Raw genomic sequence first — 24,724 nt, forward strand, 5'->3', positions numbered from 1 at the left:
TACAGTGAGTCGCACCAAGTCACCATAGAAATGTGTGGGTTCTTTACTAATGGTCGCATTCATTTTTCAAGAAACTCTTGCCCATTTTCCCTCCAGAGCAAGTCTAAAATGAATAATCTGTTATTTAAAGTTGCCTTTAAGACCTGAAGCCTTATCCAATATCAGTGTACATTTGTGTCATAACGATGTAACAGCCGGTTTGAAAAAGTCCCTCCCTCCTTTTTTTCTCCCTCCACATTTTTTATCTTTTGTGACTCAGACAGAAGAGTTTATCCAGACTCTATCAGTGCGTCGCATCCATTTACATTCCGGTTGCTAGGCGAGTCGCCGTGGCTCGATTTGTTGTTCAAGTCCATGCGTTGACCTCTCGGACCAGACTCTTCCCAACGTCAACCCCCTTGCCCCCATGATGCCACCCCTTCCCCTTTGCCTTCCCACACTCAAGTTCTTGTGGAGGCGCTGACAGGCAGACAAGGAGGGTGACATCATGGTGGAAAGAGACAGAGAGGTTGGTGGGGTAGGGAGTGTAGGTGGGTGAGAGGGGGAGGGCACCCACACAATACAGCAGGGCATCTGGCACTGGGTGGTGTTGGGGCCCTGGTTAGGACAAAGCCACTAGACACCCCCTAGCTTCCCATGCTTCTTTTGGGGGAATATGATTATAGGTGAAGTGCGTCGAGTATGGTTCATCCCTTTACATGACGATTTGTCTGCTAAGCCACATTGACTACATTGAGTCACTAAATGTGTACATTTTCAAATGGAACATATGTGCAGTGTTGAATTTCAGCACTCGATATTAATAAGAAACAATATCACATGTATGATACATATATGTTTTGGTCTCATGTTTTGCTCATGATGGCCGTTTGATACAAATATGGTGTAAACAAGCAGAGTACATAAGTCATGAATCAGATTGTCAATAATGAGGCAAATCTGTGTTGATATCAATGACCTTTCATGAAACAATGATATGAGAGCATGAGGATTGCATTTCTTAAATACGGAATTTACCTAGATTCTATTCAAACACAAAATATCCATGAATACAAAAACGAAAGCCTTCCAATTGGCCGAAATGAAGTTTTTTTTTATTGCAGCCTTTGCGATTGGTATATTACATTCCACTATATCGCTTTGTCGATTTGAATTCGATGAAGCTGACACTGACATGGATGAAATGAAATGACAACATAAATGAACTAGGAAAAGGCCAAACAATGAAACACATTATTATATACAGTAGATGCACGGTGATCACAAGTAATATCGTTTCTGCTTTTGTGAACGTTTCGGACCAACTTGCTGAGAATCTTTGTGTCTGGTAATATTCACGTATTAACGTGCCTTTGTGCACACACAATAAACGTGTGTGTGTGTGTCACACGTGCGTGCGTATATATTAGCCATGTGACTTGACCCTAGCAGGCTGAAACTGCGTTTGTGCGTCTCGCCGGGCGTGGGAAAAAGGGGAGACCTCTTTTCACAGCTGCCCCGGCCGTTGCATTGAACCAATAGAGGGGACCCCAGCGCCCACCCCTCACCCCCACCCCCATACCTCCTTTCGTCCTCCAAACACCCCCAAACTGCGTCGGCCCGCCACTAATGCCACCCGCCCCTGCCTCCTTTCTGCTCCCATTCAATCTTTAGCCTGCTGCCTTTCAGTGGACGCCTCTGCCTCCCCTCCTGCGCGCCACTCAACCATCCATCCATCATCCTGCTGCATCGTGCCATCACAATAAAGTAACTTATTTCTTCTTATTCTTTTGGTCCGAACACGTTTACTCCCTTTTCCATCTTGCTATACAATTAACTATTTTTTTTTAAAGGCCCGCTGTTGCGCTAAAAAGACAAGTGTATGGATCCACCAAACTAGTTTGCTTTGCAAGATTTATTACAACACCTTCTGGAGATCTTGGGGGGTATTTTAATGTGCCAAGCATAGCAACAAACCTAAATGTTCAATTGGTTTCCTTTTTTTCCACTTTAAAAAAAATATTTGGCTAAAAACATAAAAATGACACAAATGAGAGAAATGCAGTACATCCATTTTGTGACAAAGTATCTTAAACCATCTTCATTAAAAAAAGACCACCAGGGCCCAAAAATAATTAATACAAATAAATCTAATGTGTTTTTTAAACATATTGAAGATTAATTAAGTAATTCTCATAATTCTATGCTTTAATTTTGTGGGCATTGTGCTGCTCTTTCTGGTGTGTGTGCCTTGACCACTAGGGGAGGAGGTCTAAAGCAAACTTAAAATTTAAAGACTGTGGCAACAAAGTTGTAGTTTTATCCTTACTTCATTCAGGGGAAGTACGGGGGGGGGGGGGGGGGTTATCAGCATCATCCGCCTTCCCTGCTTCCTCATCCTTGAGTTGTCCTTACATCTACAAAACTTTAGTCAGAAATGCATTTGTTGCTTGCATTGAAATAGAAGTTGAGTTGAGTTGAGTAGCATGATATTAACGCAAGTTGCCTAAGATGCTCCATATTTGTCAGCGTTAAGATAGAAGAGAGCGCATGTTGTCCCCGGACACCCGTGGGTTTTCTCCGGGTCCTCTGGTTTCCTCCCACATTCCAAAAACATACATGGCAGGCCGATTGAACACTCCAAATTGTCCCTAGGTGCGAGTGTATGTGCAAATGGTTGTTTGTTTCTGTGTGCCCTGCGATTGGTTGGCAACCAATTCAGGGTACCCCTAGCAACCCTAATGAGGATAAAGTGGTCTGGAAAATGGATGGATGGATGGATGGATGGATGGATGGATGGATGGATGACTTGTAAAGGAAAACTTGAGGTTGGTTAAATACGTGTTATTATTATCATTGTTTTGTAACCTCAACTAAGAGTCACATTAAGCGCGTTGGAGAAAATATTTGGTAATTTTTTTGAAGAATTATTCATTACCTCAGGCTTGATATGAAATTTTCTATCGACATCTACCATATTTTCCGGTAAATAAGGCGCACCCAAAAGCCTTTATTCAAAAGATGACCCTACGCCTTACACGCAGGTGTGCGTTATATGTGAAGTCATATTGAGCCACAACAGGTCTCAAAACGACTGTTAACAGCCATCGACTCCATTTTCCCCTGTAGAAATTGTGCGTAATCCCAGCCTCTAGTGTCATGTGATATGCCTTATACTGTATTTGGAAAACCTTTATATATTTATATTATATTTGGGAAACATTTTTCATTCATTGAACGTGCGCCGAATACTTCGGTGCGCTTCATATATGGAAAAACTTTGAAAATACATCTTTCATTGGGGGTGCGCCTTATACTCCGGTGTGCCTTATGCATTGGAAAATACAGTAACTACATTTTTAATTCTAATTTTCACATACATTTTGTATCTCAAACTAAATTTTTACATCTAATTTTCACATACATTTTGTATCTCAAAAAACCCTGGTCAATCACGAGTTGAGGTAAAACTAGTTATGTTTTGTGATTGACTCATTGTCTAAGTCTGTCAAGCAGAAGAGTAAATATTGATATATATTTGTATACATTTCCATAAAATGTTTTGAGTTGACACGAGTGCAAAAAGAAAGTCAATTGTGAATAATCGGAATCATAAAATCCTTTCTACACTTGGCATCAAACAAATAGACTTTAATTTATGTTAACATACGCCGCAACTCTCCACGCACACCCATAAAGTGCATTCATTTCAAGAGATTTATATCCTATCAAGAAGCATAAAGCAGAGGGTGTAATTCAAATCAACTTTTAAGAACAGCCCAGCGAGCAGGGCCATGCATACAAAAAGACCTGAGAAAACCTCGAGGCGGTTCAAAGCAGGTTTAGGTCGCCGTGACAATCCTCACAACTGGTGCGCTAACACATTTTTTTGCCGCGGGCCACATTGTCGTTACGGTTTCCTCTCTGGGGCCATTATTAATTTAGGGAAGCCATTAGAATGTTTAGTCCCCTCCATATATTACATATAGAGTGCACAACAAATTAATAACTAGTTTTCATATTTGAAGTAAAAAAATTAAGGACTATTACTGTGGTTTACATACGACAATTTTAAATTTTGGTTCGGACTTTAGCAAGCATCATGTATGTTGACATGCTTGTTTTGCTTTCGTGGGCCGAATAAAATGATGTGGTCAGCCAGATTTGGCCCACGGGCCTTAACTTTGACACCTGTGTTTTAGACCTATTAGTGTGCTTCATTTGCTGTATGTTTAAATCTGACAGGTGTATTTAAGCGTGTGTACATGTGAAACTACCATGCATTTTAAAGCGAAAGACCCCCTTAAAAGGTCACGTAAGGGGCAGAATAGTCACGTTCTGTCATGTTGCCAAAGATAATACTGTGTTGGAAAGGGAAGAAGGGGGGTGGGGGGGTTATATGTCATATATACATGCGTGTATATTTATGTATGTGTTGTGTAGCCGAGGTCTTGAAAGAACTTTATCTCCCATGGCCAACATGCCATGACGGTGTGGAGCAAAGCTCTCCGAATTGGTTTCTCCGGGGCGGGTGGGAACTGGAAAGCTCATTTCAAATCGGGGTGGAGAATGGTGACAGAGGACTCAGAGGATGAGAAGATGGAAGAGAGAAGCGATTGCAGGATACAAGGAGGAGAGAGTGCACGGAGGGTTATTGGTGAGAAGTTGGAAGCATGGATGGAAGAAAAGATGGATACAAGCATCGATGGACAATAGCAGAGAAGAGAAAAAAGGACAGAGAAAACAGGATGCAATACAAACACTGAAGGCAAGGGTGTCAAAGTCATTATTTTGCCGCAGGCAACATTGTCGTTACGGTTTCCTTTCGAGGGCCATTATGAATTTGGGGAGGCCATTAGACTGTTTCATCCCCTGCACCTACTGTATTACATCCACAATGCACAAGAAATTAATCAATAACTAGTTTTCAATTCCAAAGTTAAAAATATTGACTATTATTGTGGTTTTCATGGGACAATGTGAAATTTTGTTTCGGACTTTAGCAAACATGGAAATTCACACGTTTGATTTGCTTTTATAGGCCGAATAAAATGATGTGCCGGGCCAGATTTGGCCCATGGGCCTTGACTTCGACATCAAGACTTAAGGGATAAAAGGAAATAAGGATACAAGCAAAGTAGGATACAAGAAAATATGAGCGGTAGGAAATGGGACACCGACAACACACAGTCACAGCAACAGCAGCACCCAAATCCAGTAGCCCATGTGTTAGGTAAACCAAAACATGCGTGTGCTATCACATCCACTTCTGGATGGAGATCCGCTAACAATTCTTAAAACCAAGTTCCAGAATGCTGCTCGTTTGCATCGATTGAAGCATTTGGAGGGTGTCGACTGATCAGTCACTCTACACGTTCATCCGCTACGGAGGAGGATCGCCAGAGGCAGCGGAATCTCCTCTGATCTTCACTTGACTGTCCCCCCCCCCGGGGAGGAGGTTCATCTAGAACTAGGCCAACGTCACACAACATCATGTCGCCCCAGAAGGGAAATCAAATGGTTTCACTTTCTCCCTTGAAACTCTCCACTCTCTTCTCTCCTTCCACCTACCATTCGGTGGAAGCGCACAAAGGGCGGGTAGCGCCCTGGCGTCTTGTTAGCCTGCGGATAAGCTAAATGCTAAAATGTAAAAAGAAGAGGGCACGCCGCATGTGGCAATACTTCTTCCCACTCATACTACTCCCAAGGAAATTTCTTATGTCTCCTTAAAGCAGGGGTGTCAGTGCTGTGGGGCACATTGTAGTTCCGGTTTCCTGTTGAAGGCCGTTATGAATTTGGAGAAACCATTAGAAGTTTTCATCCACTCCTCATATTACATTTAAAGCGCACAACAAATTGATAAATGACTAGTTTTCAAATTTGAAGTAATAAATAATGACTGTTATTGTGGTTTATGTACAACAATTTGAACAATTGGTACTTTGGCTAGCATCATTTCACGTTAGATTTGCTTTTGCCGGCCGAATAAAATGGTGTAGTTGGCTGGATTTGGCCCCCGGGCCTTGACTTTGACACCTGTGCCATAAAGGATCCAAATGCTTAGATGACAGAAAAGAATTCACCTTGTGTCTTCATATCACATCAAAAAAGAGCTTAAAGACTTGGATCACACAAGTTAGAGCAGTGCATTTAAAGTATGACCTTGACAGATATTTCATAGAGTGGGACTTCTGAAGTGTCTGTCTTAATAACGTCTCAAAATGATACGGTGGCGCCACATACTGGAACAGAGTACAGTGAGAATCAAAGGAGTACATTTTTTTGCTTTTCCTCTGGCTTTTCTTAAATCATTGACTGCCATTCCAAATTGTATTCAATTTGTTTGGGTTTTGTTTTATCATGCTTGGGTGCCGATAAAGCACTAGCCATGGCCTCTGGCAATGTTTTTCTTTTCCACAAGGGGGCAGCATTTCCATTGTTTTCCATGTTAGCGCTTTGTACCAGCTTCCGCTGTTGTTATAGCGCTATATAAACCAATGTGGATGTATCTTATTAAATTTTGTACAGCCACCCCCATTTCAAGCTCAGATAACGCCAGACCCATATAATTTAGGAATCAACTTTTTTTTCTGATGAAAAAAGAGAATCTAAGGTTTCTAACGCTGTATTCAATGTTTATGAAGTCATAAAACTCAATATTCTGTGGGTCATGGAATTCAAGTCTTCTTCTTTTCCTTTCGGCTTTTCCCTCCAAGGGGTCACCACAGCGAATCAGTGTCCTCCATCCTCAGAGGTTTGATTTGAATGTTGGGTCCTGGAATTTTCAGGTGACAATGACAAAAACCCTGGTACTGCAGTGTACTGCAGTGTTTTCGTATGATCATTAACAGTAGTTGATTTGTTTTCATAGTCGCTGATGGTGTAGTGGTTTGCATTTGTCTGATTTCAAAGACTTGTGGGTTGGTTCAGTTTTCACTCAGAGGCAATGTAAATGGCTGTCTGTACCCTTGGATTGACAAGTGAACATTTGCCCATAGTCAACTGGGAAAGGCTCAGGTTTTTTGAGACCCCCCAAAGAGGACAAGAGTTAAAAAAAATAAACAAATACCATATTTTCCGGATTATCAAGCACACCTTCAATGAATGACATATTTTGAAACTCTTTTCCATACATAAAGCCCACCTGGATTATAAAGCGTATGATCAGCTTTTGAAAAAAATTGAAGGCTTTTCGATGCAGTAGAAAGTGTAGAAAATACAGTAAATACAGTAAATCATCACACTTCAACCCCTTTATAAGCGCTCCAGACACGTTCGCTCACCTGATCATTGCAAAGCTTCCTTCGCCATTGGACCTCTAAGTTCACATGCCTGGAAACAAAAAGAAATATGCATAAGAAAGGTTCAACTTGTCCAAATAAAGCATATGATTATATTACAATGTGGAGTACACCAGACCATAGAAGTCATGCTCAATATTTTTTTTTTTTTGAGGGGATGAATTAGACTATGACAATAAATGGAATGACATGCCGGCTCAGACGTCGCCCGGCCAAACAAGGTCTGCGTCAGGTGCTGGGGAACCAGAGCACCCTGATGAAAAATGGGCTACTGGAACAAAGCGGAGATGGACGAGATGCGATAACATGGCTCTGTTGGAATGCTACTACTCAAGCAACCCTAGTCAGAGGGGTTACATGCGGAGAATGGGGGCTGAATGGTTACTTCGAAACCCACAGTCACGGTTGACCACGAAACAACTAGTAGCTCAGTGTTCCAATATCCACAAACGGCAATTGCTATCACAACTTGAGATTGATGAGGTACAACACAAATTCCGAGGTGAAGGGCCCCAGGCTGCCACATCACAGGAAGAGGTTCAACCAGAGATTGGGAGGCAAGCCCCAATGAATAATGAGATTGGGAAGCCAGCCCCAATAAATGAAATGCTGAGCGAGGCAGCAAATGACCTGAGAGATAAGATCATGGCAAGAATGAAAACTGGGCAACGAAGGCACCGATTACAACGGCTATGTGAAGTACCACCTGAAAGTCTCATAGAAACTGTGAATGCAACACTGAGAACGATCCCGACCGGAACGATCACGGAAACCAATGAGCTGATATACACCTCAGCATCAGTGATCCTAGACATGCTTGGCTACAAGAGCAACCATGAGAGCCACGAGATTCATTACCCACCATGGAAAAGACGGTTGGAGGCCAGGATCAAGGCGGCTCGGAAAGATGTGAGTCAATTGACGGAGACCCAGAGAGGTGTGAATAAAAGGCCAATACCCAAGAGGTACATGCAGATAACCATACCTGAAGCACTCGAAACTGCCAAACAAAGGCTCCAGGCCTTGGCCAGTCGCCTCAAGAGGTACACGAAAGAAAATGAGGCCAGAAGAATAAACAGGCTGTTCGCAACACAACCTGCGAAAGTGTACGCTCAGTGGCAGGGTTCTAACAGCAGAGCAGACCCTCCAAGGCTGGAAACTGAAAGATACTGGAAAGGCATATGGGAGAAGGAGGTCGCACATAACAGCAGTGCACAATGGCTGGTGACTCTGAAAGAGGAGCACAGCAACCTCCCTGAACAGAACCCAGTTACCATCACAGCGGCAGATATACAAGGAAGAGTCTCAGGTATGAAAAACTGGACGGCACCAGGCCCGGATATGGTCCACACCTACTGGCTAAAGAAACTCACAGCTCTCCACGAGCGCCTAGCAGCACAAATGAACCAGCTGCTGATGGATGGGACTCACCCAGGATGGCTAACCGAAGGGCGAACAATCCTGATCATGAAGGATTCCTCAAAGGGTGCAGTTCCTTCCAACTATCGGCCAATAACCTGTCTCTCCACAACATGGAAGCTCATGTCAGGCATCATTGCGGCTAAGATAAGTGGACACATGGATCAATACATGAGCAAAGCACAGAAAGGCATTAGTAGAGATACTAGAGGTGCCAAACATCAGCTGCTGGTTGACAGAACAGTCGCTCAAGACTGCAGGTCCCGACATACCAACCTGTGCACAGCCTGGATTGATTACAAGAAAGCATATGACTCGATGCCACACACATGGATCAATGAATGCTTGGAGTTGTATAAGGTCAACAGGACCCTGAGAGCCTTCGTTGCAAACTCGATGAGGAAGTGGAAAACCACACTTGAAGCCAATGGCAAGCCACTAACGCAAGTGTCCATCAAATGTGGCATATACCAAGGTGATGCACTCTCCCCACTGCTGTTCTGCATAGGACTGAACCCCCTCAGCCAGATAATCGCCAAGACAGGCTATGGATACCGCCTCAGAAATGGAGCTACGATCAGTCACCTCCTCTACATGGATGACATCAAGCTGTATGCTAAGAGCGAAAGGGACATAGACTCCCTGATCCACACAACCAGGATCTACAGCAGTGATATCGGAATGTCATTCGGGCTGGAGAAATGTAGTCGGATGGTGACTAAGAGGGGCAAGGTAGTTCACACTGAAGGGGTCTCACTCCCTGAAGGAACAATAGCAGACATTGAAAACAGCTACAAGTACCTCGGTATACCACAGGCCAATGGCAACCTCGAATTAGCAACAAGGAAAGCGGCTACGACCAAATACCTCCAGCGGGTGAGGCAAGTCCTCAGAAGCCAGCTCAATGGCAAGAACAAGACCCGGGCAATAAACAGCTATGCCCTGCCAGTGATCAGATACCCTGCAGGAATAATAAGGTGGCCAAAGGAAGAGATTCAGACCACGGATGTTAAGACCTGAAAACTCCTCACCATGCACGGAGGGTTCCATCCCAAGTCCAGCACCCTGAGACTGTACACAAGCCGTAAGGAAGGAGGCCGGGGACTAGTGAGTGTGAGAGCCACTGTCCAGGATGAAACATCCAAGCTCCATGAATACATCAAAGAGAAGGCTCCAACGGATGATGTACTCAGAGAATGTCTCAGTCAATGGGGAACAGAGGATGAGGTGCTGGAAGAGGGACAATCATGGGAGGAAAAGCCCCTACACGGGATGTACCACCGAACCATAGCAGAAGTGGCTGATCTCAAGAAGTCCTATCAGTGGCTAGAGAGGGCTGGCCTAAAGGACAACACAGAGGCACTCATCCTGGCTGCCCAAGAGCAGGCCCTGAACACCAGAGCCATAGAGGCAGGGATATACCACACCAGACAAGACCCAAGGTGTAGGTTGTGCAAAGAGGCACCTGAGACAATCCAACACGTAACTGCAGGGTGTAAGATGCTGGCAGGGAAAGCCTACATGGAGCGCCATAACCAGGTGGCTGGCATAGTCTACCGAAACATCTGTGCGGAGTATGGACTGGAAACCCCAAGGTCAAAATGGGAAACACCTCCCAAGGTGGTGGAGAATGACCGAGCAAAAATCCTGTGGGACTTCCAGATACAGACTGACAAGATGGTAATGGCCAACCAACCAGATATCGTGGTCATAGATAAAGGGGAAAGGAAAGCCGTTGTCGTGGATGTAGCGGTCCCGAGTGATGGGAACATCAGAAAGAAGGAACATGAGAAAATCGAGAAATACCAAGGGCTCAGAGAGGAGCTGGAGAGAGCCTGGAAGGTAAAGGTGACAGTCGTGCCTGTGGTGGTCGGAGCACTTGGGGCAGTGACCCCCAAACTCGACGAGTGGTTGCAACAGATCCCGGGAACAACATCGGATATCTCGGTCCAGAAAAGCGCAGTGCTGGGAACAGCACGGATACTGCGCAGAACCCTCAAGCTTCCTGGCCTCTGGTAGAGGACCCGAGCTGAAATGGGGACAGACACCACCCATGGTGGGTGAGACGAGGATTTTTTATATATATATATATATATATATATATCATGTTATTTTCTGTTGTATTTTTCCATTTAGGATTACAGTATGTTGATTGATGTGAGCCGTCGTTTGTTGTTTTGACTTGCGACAATTTGAGGTACAAGCACAATGGTGGCAGTGAATACTCATTTCATCAGTTATCCAAAAAAAGAGGCTTTAAGTTATTTAATGTTACTCCGAGTTGAAGTTTACTGTCAAACTAAACATAAAACAGAAGATGGTGCATTGAATTGGGAAAGAGATGCCCATTTCACGGTAAGATCAAAGCATTGTCATCAAATGGTGAGTACAGTTTTTGCTGTACTGATGACCATTTTGTGTTTGGAAGCCTTTTACTGAGTGAGTTGCTTGTTCTGTAGCCACAAAGGTACAGAAGTCTTCTTGTGCCTGTCCCAAGCCCGGATAATTACAGAGGGTTGCGTCAGGAAGGGTATCCGACGTAAAAGCTTGGCCAAAACAAACGTGTGAATCAAACCTCTAAAGATGGAGGACACTGATTTGCTGTGGCGACCCCTTGAAGGGAAAAGCCGAAAGGAAAAGATTTTAAACTAAATGTAACGGACACTTCGTGAGATACGACTACACCATACAGTGATAGCAGATATAATGTCTCATAGCAGTGATAACATGACGTCTCTTGCTAAAGCTGGACAGGGACTGTATTGATGGTAAAGAATCCTAGACAGGAGGATCTCTACTTTCCACTTCAAATGTTAAAAGCAATTATTTCAGACGGCAATACCAAATGGAGGACAGTCCAAATGACACACAGCAATTGACACAAATGAGGAAGCTCACAGGAAGTGCACTTCACGAACGATTACACAAAGTAGTTCGAGATTACACCCACCCAATATCTGACGTTCCTTTGCGGATTTAACGGCAGCATATCAGCCTTTCAAATTTTTTCCCTTAGTTCGCTCACATGGGTCAGAGCCTGTTGCTAGGCTACCAAGCTGAGAATTCACAAGTTCAGATACCATATCCTACTATATATACACACATACATGTATATATACACACATACATGTATATATACATACATACATGTATATATATATATATATATATATATATATATATGCACACGTACATATACATACAATCCAGCATACATAAGAAAACAAATACAGTATATAACAGTGCTAGGCTACCTGAAGCCCGTGGGCTGTATTTGGCCCATGAGCGCAATTGATCCAGACTGCTGAAAAAAATTATAAAACTACTGACAAACTATTATCAAAACCCTAAAGACATTTAACCTACAAATGTTCAGAACATTACCAATGGCTCACTTTTATGCATTCATGGCTGTGAGTTTACTTCTATCATAGAGAAAACACTCAACCATAATATTGTTGTCGCTGAAAAATATAAATCAAGCTAATATTTTCATGTTATGTGGTCCAAATGAGTACATTTTGAGAATCATTTTTACAAGAACAGTGTTGCGTTCCAGTGTTTCTCAACAATGGTCACTGTGCAAATGAGCTGAAAATTGTTAATAGTGTCTTGATGTGTTGTTTGGTCGTGTGAAAATAACTACGGATCACTAATTTTAATATAATCTGTGATTATATACCTGGGTTAAGGTTGGGTGACATTTTTTTTTCTTCCAATAATGTTAATAGCCAAAAAAACTGCTATTACAACACTTGTAGTATTTAATCCCACCAGGGTTAAACCATAAATGGTCAACATATTATATAATTAATTTGTTCATTCATTACAACATCCTGGTGGACAATGTATAGCAAACTAATCACAGTCAGAGCACGTGTTTTGGAATAAAAGTGATGACAAAGCAATAAAAATGCTAAAAAGCAGGCATGGGAAGTTGAGTAATCAGTGATGGAGACAATGCAGCATGGCAGGTGTTGGTGGACTAGACTAGAGCAGACCAGACTCCATCTGGTGCTGAGGGCCTTAAAGAGGGCCCAGACAGACACATATATTAATGTGGGAACATCGACGTCTAGCCTGCCAGCCTGCCTGCCTCTCCGTCAATCGCTAGACTGAATTTCGATCTCAAAGCCCCCACAAGCCCCCACCCCAGCCCCTTTTCCCTGACCTCCCCCCCCCCCCTATTTATTACCCCACAGCAATGCATTCATTTCTACCACAACTGGGCAATCATTGCATATGTGGGTGCATGTGTAGTCAGACCATAAACAGTATTGTCAAAATTAAATGGTGCTATAAATTTGTTGGTTTGGTCTCACAATAATCCCATTAAAGGACACATAAAGGGGATACGCATTTAATACGCCTGTGCTACTTATCAAATGAAGTCCAATATTCTCATGGATATTGAAACGCCAACTCAAAAAAGGCATGAGACACACAAGCAATGAGGTTAGTCGGTTAATGAGGCAATATTTCAATTCAAAACCCGCATTATGTGTGTCGTTTTTTTTATTACCAGAAAGAAGATTGTATTGACCAGACAGGCGGAATGCATAACATATAATGTGACACTTAAAGTGCATGTAAAAAGTCTACGCATCCCTTTTCAAATACCACAGGTTTCAGATTTGAAAGTAAAAAAAGAAATTAAAAATTTGGTTGCACAAGTTGCACAAGCATCTAACTGGGATGCGCTGTGCAGAATTAAGTACCGTATTTTCTGGAATATAAGGCACACCTTCAACGAATGACATATTTAAAAACATTTTCCATACATAAGATGCATCACATTATAAGGGGCGACTTCAATGAATGACATATTTTGAAATGTTTTCCATACATAAGGCGCACCGGATTATGAGGCGCATGGTCAGCTTTTGAAAGAAAAAAACTGTTAGGTGCGCCAACAGACATGTCTTATTAATGCCAAATAAAGTTCAGTTGTTCTGGATGAGTTGTTTTTCATTTGGTTTACATTTCAGCAGAAAACTGAAAGCTGTGTGTGGAAACTGACTGAAACTATTTGGATTGGATTGGATTGGATTGGATATGCCTTTATTAGTCTCACAGTACTCAATAGTACTCAGTACTCAGTACTCATTTGACTCAATTCCCGCTATTTTAACTGAGACCCCAGGTGAAGCTGATGAAAAACACTACTGTATGATATTAGCATGCTTTACTCTGTAGTCTTGTGTTAGTGATGAGCAGTGTTGTTAGAATCATGGCCAAAAATGTCAACTTTGGTCTGTACAACAAAAACTCCTAAATATGTGAGAAAGCACAACCAATTTGAACACAATTCCATTGGGTGATGAGCCTCATGCTGCTTCACCTTAAGTCAAACAAATTGGGCATTTTCTGATTGTGTGAAGATCTGGTAGACCGCTGTTGTCTTGTATTTCGTATGAATGAACCTTCAAATTACAGATGACTTCTAAGGGAAGGGGACTCACATTTTTTGGGGGAATGTGACAATATTCGTCTATTCACCCTTTGGTACTGACATGATATTTTATGCACTACAAGAGTCTTAAAATGTTTAGGGTCCATGCTGTTCTTTTAGCACTAAATTTTGACTCATCTTTTAATAGTCGCATAATTCATTCGACATCACTACAAAAGAGCATCAATTCTAATTTTTCAGCATTGACATTTCCTAATGACACTAACATTTGTGCGAATGGTTGTCTCCAGATCAACAGGATTTTTTTTTTTCTACAAGCAATATTATGCGCCTATACATCACAGTATTCACTCAGCTAACCATACAAATGCTAATCTTTTGGCATAACGACCGTATTTGATGGCCTCATAAAAGTGGAAGGTCTCTGCATTTGTGTGTATTATTTGGCAGGAATAACAGTCAATACTTCTACCTTACAATATTTTGGTTGTCAACACCCATCTCTCAGCACCGACACATCTAATGACAATCAGTGTGTTTGTCATTGTAGGTCAAAATATTAATCCCATTTTTTTTAAATGTATCTCTAATCCCAGAGACATTTCTGTGGACAGAATGAGTGTCAATGCTCCATCGCAACATTACACTACAAATTAACACTTTCACACATTGCACAATATACAATGACAACACAATACATCCCGGTTACTGATCACATGGCACAAAAAGAGCACTGTCCTTGCTAACACTAAGTCATTCTCCACTGTGACGTGACACTTTTATAGGAGCTATAACTGCAGCTCAACAATGGCTCCAGCACTGCACTGTGACTAGTTTAAAATTCAACAGGCCCTTCTAACACAATACATCCAGAGCGGAACCAGGAGTTTTCCCCTTCAGTTGAAAAGGGATAAATATGATGGCCATTAATTTTAAATAAAAAAATAGACTGACCCTTGTGTCTCTAATCTTACATCTCAAATCATACAGGACATAAATGTGTGTAAACAGCTGCAACATGAAATACTGCAACATGATACAGGGAAGCTTGGGAGTGGTAAAGAATGCAGCTGGGATTTAATGGGCTAAATTTTTGATTCCATAGACCGCCATAAAAGCCAAGTTCAATGTTATCTTCTCTATGATAATGCAGGTTTCTTGACTTCTTAAAACAAGATATTAGCATATTTGACAATAAAGATGACTGACTTTTGACAATCCAGGCCGTGTACGTGTAGCCTGGATCGGACTAAATCCAGGGATAAATTAGTCACTCCTTCAAAAGATGTTAATTTCAGGATAAATATCAATCGAGGAAACAAAGAAACAATCACATTTTGAGATGGCAGCATAGTAAAATAATGGTTAGGTTTGTTTCCTCTCATATGACCAAAACATGCATTTAAGGCAATTTAGAGCCTCTAAATTGTCAATAGTTTTATGTTCAATTTAATGAGAACAAACAAGCGCTATAAAATATTGATGGGACTTTACATGCAGACCATGCTAAACGAAAGCAAAAATGATTCAACAATTTTATAATTAAGGCATTTGTGGGTTTTTATAGAATTGAATGTCAAGTCAGCCCCAGTCGTGACAGGTAGGAATCATTTGGTTTGGAGTAGGGGTACGTTGGTGCAGTGAACCGATCCCAAGGCTCTTTCAGATGACACGTCCACGTCCATATAAAGCCATGCACACAATAATAAAACCTGCATAAAACAGAAGGCATGCGTGTTCAAATGAAGCAGCACCTCCTTCATGAATGGAACCTCCCCCACGGCATGGGAGTCACTCCACGATTGCACAGCGCCATGAATCAAACCATTTTTGGGGATTGAGTACTCCACGTTCCAAGATTTACACTGTACATCCATTAAATCGGGTCGGAAGGTAGCAGGGATTGAGGTGCCTTTTTTTCCCACGCAATCTACGCGGACGACGTTTGGTGCTTCTCGGTCCTCCATCACCACCCTCGATTGCATGATCCCTCCATCCGTCCTCGCAGCCATCCTTGCGCGTGACGTCTGAGGCATTAGTTTCTACATTCGGTTCTCTAGCTTTATGATATTGCATAAACTCATACAGCTAGATAACCAAAGAGAAAAACTAACCCACGTCTCTCTTAAAGGAGCCGCCGCCGGCGCCGACGTTGCAGCGTGTTGTGGTCACGTGGGAGACAGTCTTCTTCCGCCCCTCCCTTCGCTCACCTTCCTTTTTTTAATCAGGCAGTTGCGTTCACGGCCGTCGTAATTGGCCAAACCAAACGGCGACACAAGTCCACCCGCACTTGTGCAACCCCGCCACAACTGAACATTGACGACAAGAGCGGTCAAGGAAGCTGATATCATCCGTAGATGACGTCACACCCACCTGCCGTACATCGTCACACACAAACGGGTGGTGACTAAGTCTGACGCGTAAAACCCACGCGCGGGTCGTGAAGCCTTATTATATTATTCGCAATAAACAAGAGGCTCCCAAACGTTTTGTTGCGTCAAAAGCTACGATGCATCCACCCGAATTTAGACATCTACACGCACACACACACGCGCTCGAACGCATTCCACAGTCAATTAATGCACAGTGTTGCACAGATTGTTGCACAACACCACAAATATATGAACAGTCCCAATCATGGGGCCCGGTTAGCACACCGGCCTCCCTGTGTGGAGCTTGCATGTTCTCCCCGGGCCCGCGTGGGTTTTCTCCGGGTCCTCCGGTTTCCTCCCACATTCCAAAAACATGCATGGCAGGCAGATTGAAGACTCCAAATTGTCCCAAAGTGTGAGTGTGAAAGTGACTGTTGTTTGTCCTTGTGTGTCCTGCGATTGGCTGGCAACCAATTCAGGGTGTCCCCCGCCTTGTGCCCGAGCTGGGATTGGCTCCAGCACCCCCCGCGATCCTATTGAGGAATAAGCGGTACGGAAAATGGATGGATGGATGGACTATACGGAAAGCAAAATGCCACACATTGAAGCAAGTTAATTCCAATTATTAGTTTTTTTGTTTTTGTTTTTGTTTTTGTTTTTGTTTTTAACAGAAATAACTACGGTTGAAATCCACCAGACTGACAGCGGGTCGACCCCAATTTACAATGTAGGGGGTGCCTCGCTCCCCGGCCTCACCCAGTCGTGGTGGCCGGCGACCAACGTGGTGCTGAATGGTTGGTGCCACATTACTAAAAAGCTATACCGTATCCAAGCACCAGCAATGCGGGTTTATTTTTCCAACAGTCAGAAAAAAAGGAAACGATTTCATGTAAGAAAGAAGCCGAGCAAGAATCTTAATTTACAAAACAGGAAAAGGGAATAAAATAATAAAGGGTGCCTTGAGGCTCCATACTAATATTTAATGATGTCAAAATGACTAAATAATGATCAGAACGGTCCAAGCCGAATGATAGCTTCTAAAACATCCCTCAGTGTCTTCCTGTCGTGCATTGATATACATATGAACAGTCATCTTTATGTAAATTAAACTGATTCTAGACGGGACAGGACATTAAAAAACGCCCCCTTCACTCTTATCTGGCCTCAAGAATATTTTATTCCCTTTTGATAAAAGAATAGCAAGGCTGAAAAATACAAGGCTGATGCTAAAAGAATAGCAGTGAGATGCAGCTGAACGTTTAGCACTAAGCATGACATTCTACACACACACACACACACACACACACATATATATATATATATATATATATATACAGGCAAAATGCTACCAATATAACTGCATCTTAAAGTGCACCTTGTCTGCGTGTGTGTGTGCGCGCGCACGCGCGCGTGCTTCCTACATCAGAGCGCGTGAGAATGTAGCTAAAATATATCAACGTTAGAAAGTCATTTGCATTGTGTGTAATTATGCATGTCATTATTTTGCATTTACTACCGAAGAAATACTTGAGATGAAAAACAAATACTGTACAGTCGTTGGAACGTGACACGCCCCGAAGCCACGTCACATCCTTTCAAAATGACGTACAATAGCGTGTCCAGGTACGTAGACACAAGCTCTCGTCTTGTTTCAAGTATTGTCTGTGTTGTCCGTCGATTCGTATATGTTGTTGCCAGAACGAACTATATAACTCAGAGTATCTCAAATGGATCTTAGACTGAGACATCCACGAGGGAACTACACGACCACTGTCCACGGTGCTGAAACGAATTTAGGAAACACACACAAACACACAACGCACAACGTCATTCCACGAGTGGTCAAATACATCTCAAAACCCAAAGTATTGAATCAACATTGGCTCTAACCATAAGTAAATCACACGTGTGTTTTCCCTGATTTAAATGTCATAAGGAGTTTACATATTAAATTGTAAAACAGCAACAAATGGGAAAAAAATGTAGTAAATATACAATACATATTGATTTAAAAAGTAAAATACCCTCAAAATGTAATTGTTAAAATGGATGAACAGCTATATTGGCTTGCCATTATTTTACATTATTTTGCTTTCTACCTGAATATATTTTTATTAGAAGTATAGCTTTATCATAGCAAATAAAAAGTGACTGTGCAGAAAACTTGCAATTTTATTACAAATAGTGCGTCATTGTATATTATAGTTAGATAAAGTTAAATCAGAATCAGAATCAGAATCAGAATCATTTTTATTGCCAAGTATGTAGAACAGTATCGTCGTCAAAAAACTATATAAAGCACGGTTTTATTGGTTACACGAAGTAAGGCATGAGGGAAAAAAGTTTGCTTTCACCATTAGTGGCAAAAATATTCTACACACACGTCGTCGAACAAGATGTATGCATTAAACAAAACAATATTTGAGGATTATAAATTACCACCAAATAGAAACAGCTCGAAATAACATTTTTAATAGTGGAGAAAAAAAAGGTTATCGTCATTGAAACTGAACTCCATCGTGTTTTCGGGTATTATTTGTGCTGCAAAATATTTAACATACGGAAACGTATTTTAACGTATAAAGATCATATTTATTTAAAACGTATATTCATAATTATTTTTATTGTCAATGAACATAAATTATCCCAATATGTTTTTCTAAACGTACATGTTATAGCTTGAATTGGTAACGTCTGGGATATTCATATTGAAACTGGTGTACAATAAAATATAGAAAATGAAAATTTCACGAGTTGGGGTGTCGTATCAGCGATTTTTTATTTTTTGAAATTCAACATCAAGTTCAACAACGTGCTGGAGTGTACGGTATTAGCATCACAATGCTGTCTGACGCGCGCGCGCACACATGCACACACACGCGCGCGCGCGCGCACACACACACACACACACACACACACACACACACACACACACACACACACACACAAGAATAATTTCCCATGGCTGTAACAGTCACGTAATTGTTCCCTCAGGGCGGTCCTAAATGGACGCCACTTGACATTAAGAGCCACTGAAAAAGCACAACCATACTTTTTTAATGGAAGAAACATGACTTACATTCATACGGTAAATCCACCCTAATAGCTTCGAATCCTCTTTTCTTATAAAGTCGACGTCTTTCGAACGAAAGGGAGAGCTGTGAACGCGTGCATTCTGTCGTCAAGTGAACTTGTCCCAGTTCGTATAGAATTAGTCGCCATCGCTTTATTTTAACTAGTATCCAACGCAGCATCTCCTCCACGTCTTCGGAGGAGAATGTGTGGACTCTGCTATCTCGTTGGTCCTCCCAACCCGCCCCCTCCTTCACGCCCCCCCCCCCCCCCCCCACCACCCCTGACGTAACTGGCTGTTCATTCCGGGCTGCGATCGGGAACATTCTAGCACAGACGTGTTCTAGAATCAAGGCCCAGTATCGAGGTTATAAAAGAGACTGGTCGAACGTATGCTGCTGATATATTGACTAAAAGGAAAAAGGAAAGAGCGTGAAAGGGAGAGCGAGAAAAATAGGCACGCCGTCTGACGTCATCTGCCAGGATAGACTCGTCCAATCAGACGCGCCCATTATTCGAGAGGGTGGTGATAAAACACGTTTCAACAAAAAAATATATATTTGTTTTTTATTTTACCTTGTGATATTTTGGAGGGGGTGTTTAAATAGCATTTTATGGAATGGAAGCTATATTTTGCTCACCAAATAAATTATACGTAACATACATTGTATTAAATAGGTCAAGGGTGCCCACAGGCGAACCGCGAATCCTTCTGGTTGAGGGCATTAAACTACCCAAATAAAGAGCTATATAAATCCATCACATCGGTATTTGTTAATTTTTGATTAAATTAAAAATTAGATTTATCAGAATATAGATACGATTGATAATAATAAATTACATTACAGCATTATTCTTTCTCCCACTAGTGCCACTGCATCGAAGAACAGTGGTGCTAAAAATGCATATAAATAATTTTAAAACGATTAAAAAAAATCAAGCATGAAAATACTAAAAAGGAACAATAAGAATGAAAAATACAATATTTATTACGTCTGTGTAAGCTCTCAGTCGTACAGGAGTGGTCCATCGATGAGAAGGTTTCTTCAGCCGCCATCTGTACTTTTTCAAAAAGTACAGATGACGGCTGAAGAAACCTTCTCATCAATATTTATTACGGGCTCTGAAAGGTTTTAAATCGTGTTTTTCTTCTAATAGTACTTTAATTTCTTTACATTTAAGTGTTTAATTGTTTTATTTATGTATAAATATTTACATTTTGAAGGGTTTTGCTGTCTCTTTCGTGTTTCATACTGAGTGTGAAAGGCACTGCAAAAACATTCAATCACCGAGCATATTAAATAATGTGGCTAATATTCACTCTACTTTTAAGAACAACATATTGAAAGACATTGGTCCAATAAATTGTAGTTTGAAAAAATGTACAAATACACTTTTCTCATCCTTTATTGGAACGTGATTAATTGTCACGCACCGGTCAACAAATAGCCACGATTTGCGTGTATACAGAGCTACATTAAATTAGCATACAATTACTGAGGATAAAAGCGACATAATAAAATGAGTAAATAGGCGTAATTGTGAATACGTTTTTAACATCCGAAATTTGGTTTTGGCGAGTTTGGTGACCTTCAAATTTCAGGTGCACCAAAATTCCCCTTTAGCGTAATCGATGGCGGCCTCTATTGGTCGCAGGCGGAACGGTAGGATGTAAAAGGCCGTGCAAATTAAAAAAAAAAACCACCACGGCCTTCATTCCTATGCAGTCTGGCCGCAACCACGCCCACTGACAACCATTTCAATGAATCCCTTTTATGTGAACACGATTAATAAGAATCACACAAATACCACACGAGCTACAGTAGCTGCGCTATAGAACGTAATCAACGCAAACCGACTTGCTAGTTGGAGGCCCATTTACACGGCTTCTGATACCAAACTAATGATCACTCATATTTTTTTTATTCCGAGAAATACAATTATCACATTAAGAAAATTACAGCTGTAAATGGAAAATTAAATTAATTGCATGAATAGATGCAAGGTGTGGTAATACTTTTTTTTAGGCAATTCAACTCGTCAGATGCGTCTTGAGCATGATCAATTTGTACAAGCACGAAAAATTATAACGAACGCTGACTGCATCATACGATAAAAGGTACCAAACAAAGTAATAAACGAAATACGAGTTTATTGTCTCAATATCGTTTTCATTATAAACGGATTTAAACACGGAACAATACATTTTATCACAACTCAAAATAAGAAGCTGACTTTGGGAAAGTAGAGTTGTCATAATAATTACAAGAACCATAATTATTGAGCCTATATCTAGTGATATTATTTTAGTGCAGATTTTAAATATTTCTAAATTGCATGATGTGGGGTGAAGTTTTGGAATTAAAAATGTTTTAATAGTGTACTTTATGGATTTTGAAATTTTCAAGAATATGTTAAAACTACACAGATTCGTGTAACATTTTTAAACGTATTCATAAACAGTATAGTAAATTAAAATATTAATTCAATAATATTTAAATAGATTGGGTTTGACAATGAGCCCCATTGTGATACAACACTGAGATAATTTGTAATGTGTATAAATGATGATTTTAACAAAACTTATAACAGATCCTTAAATAAATACAAAATACATCAATTGAAAAGAATTCCCACTCTTAAAATGCTGTGGTACATTCTTAAGGATGGGAGAAATTCAAAAAATTGCTCACATAAGTCATTTTAATGTGCCTTAATTTGAATAATTTGTGTTGTATTAATAAAACAGGACAGTAATTTCATCTGTGCTGTATGTCATGCATATTAGCATATTTGACAATAAAGCTGACTTTGACTTTGAAAAAGAACTATTATTAAAGATTTACATCATAATCTGATATTGCTTTGACATTGTATTCTCTGGTTAATGTGTATTTTCAAACAAGCTTATTTTTTAAATGTGGTATTACATGTATTATGTCACAAAGACATCATTCAAGTGCAAGTTGGATGCGTAAAATGGGCAATAAATAGGATAGAGTCAGTATGCATGAGCAGGCCAACTCTTCATGTTGAACTCAAATGGCGAGTAACAATAATAATGACCCCATTAAAGTGGACACCTCTGGGAATTATAATGGCTGCCCTTCAGAAAATAGGCTTGACCCGAGATGTCAGGCCTTGCATCGCAAGTCCACATATTTGTCGGAACTCCAAACAACAACAGATTGTTGATTATAGATGCTGAACATTAAGATGAGCTAATCTCTGAAGTATGTAGAAAAATAGTGGAATTGTTCCATCTCTCTACATCCATTCACTCCATTAATTTAGTTAGAATTGGGATTCAGGCAGGCGCCCCTTTTGATTTATGTTTCTTTCGTGTTCTCTTGTTAACTCAGAGCCTAAGTACAATATGTTGGTGTTGCGTTCTACGTTTGTGCCATGCATTATAGTCATGCTGGATGGCTGATTAGGGAAAGGGGTTGCATGAAAGCTTGATTAAAATGAGAAAAAATCCTCCAGTGTTCTGTCAAAAGTCTCGTCATGAGAAGTGAACACAGAAATGAGACATTTTCAAGTTTGCAAGTTGCAATAAGAAAACAAAATGTGTGCCACCAGAACAATCAATGAAGTGCTAGACAATTTGGTTGAAAAAGAAAAGTGAACGGTGACATATTTAAACTGCAACACAGTAGAGCATGTACAATAATGTACCATGCAGACCATTGGAATCTACAGTTTCTGGGCCATACAGAACATGGAATGAGACATTTAGATTGGCATTACAGTGTATGGGTTTCTGTCTTGCTGCTGTTCTCTCATGCAGTCTGAGGACCCCAATTACTAATTTATATCAATAGACAAAAGTGTTACCTTGGACAATTAGTAACCCAGATGGGGATAGGTACATGATGTCTAATGTTTTCTTCCAAAGTAACACATTAAATGTGTTTGTTTTTGTTGCCTTGTTTCCGTATGGTGCTTTCTATGAAAGACATCAAATAACTTAAATTATCAATAAGATAAAAAAAGATAAGAACAACTTTGTTTGTTTCACAATGAATACATCCCAATTTTAGAGCAGCAAAATTATGAAAGGGAAAAGTAGAAAAACAACAACAAATGCAGGATAATATTCAAGAAATCTCAGGGGGAATATAAATACAATAATGAAAACCTTAATTAAAAGAAGAAAATTGGGTATTTTGTTCACAAAATACAATGTGAATACAGAAGATAAATGTATTTCCCCTTCTGCTTTTTTCTCATCCAATATAATCATTATCACAATTTTGCCATGTCACACTCATATAAAAAGCTCGTTCCAGCCTGTCATGCAAAACTCACAAATTGGTTCAAAAAAGAAGCCCACAAAATTGTTCAAACCTCACACATGCTGGTACTATATCATGATAAACATCTGCTCATTGTATAAATCATACTCTTAAGGCCCTCAGCCGACACAAACTGAATTGTTTCCCGGCAAGAAAAAAAGATTCAAACACAAAAACTATTTACACAGTTCGCAAAAGAACAAAACTCAAATAGGTAAGAACATCGATGAGCTCAGCATTTAGCGGTAATAAACAATGAACTCACACTTTGTGAAGGGATGCCTACATGGGTGATAGCTGCTCATCCTTGGCCACGTGCAGACCGGACTAGTTTTTTCTTGAGGCGTTCCTGGTTTAATTGGAGACGAGGAGGCTGAATTTTATGCAAATGAGCACCAGCATCAGTCTGGCTGTGTGAAAAGGAGGGGAGTAAAAGGGCCAAAGTCTCGTTTCTTTTCCCAGGCAGTTCCACCGGTTAAGTTCAAGCGCATTCAGACAGCCTTGAATGCACACAGCAGATTGATTGGGGGGTGGGACATGGAGAAGAGGAGGGGAGCTTGTGGGTCTGTACAGGGTGTAAAACTCATGTAAACACGGGCAATTCTTGATCCTTTCATTCAATTCACTTCCTAACTTTTTTTAGATGAATTTACGTTGCTAGTTTAAAATCTTCAAATAGGATTGAATGTCAAACATGCCTCATTAGGTGCAAATTTCATCATTACAAACCAATAAACGGAATGTCGACTCAATCAGGATTTTGGCGTCAATCATCAATGAGTGAGTTTAAAAAAAACTATCAGCGATCATTGATCAGATCAGAAGATCCACTAACCTATCAATTCTATTTAAACAATTTATTTACAAGAC

General features: G+C 40.8%; 1 long non-coding RNA gene across 1 annotated transcript in view; it reads right to left on the reverse strand.

The window, feature by feature from the left end:
- The window catches only part of LOC148895609 (uncharacterized), a 52,181-nt gene extending 32,404 nt beyond the window's left edge, over positions 1–19,777 (reverse strand). The window contains exons 1-2 of the long non-coding RNA XR_016115630.1: positions 19,564–19,777; positions 7,263–7,311 (exon numbers count right to left, since the gene is read on the reverse strand). This is a non-coding gene — a long non-coding RNA (uncharacterized LOC148895609). The remainder of the gene's footprint in view (positions 1–7,262; positions 7,312–19,563) is intronic.
- Positions 19,778–24,724: the final 4,947 nt, after the last annotated feature.

This window comes from Hippocampus bargibanti, linkage group LG07 (genome assembly GCF_051943395.1).
Source record: "Hippocampus bargibanti isolate YZ-2025 linkage group LG07, ASM5194339v1, whole genome shotgun sequence".
NCBI lineage: Eukaryota > Metazoa > Chordata > Actinopteri > Syngnathiformes > Syngnathidae > Hippocampus > Hippocampus bargibanti.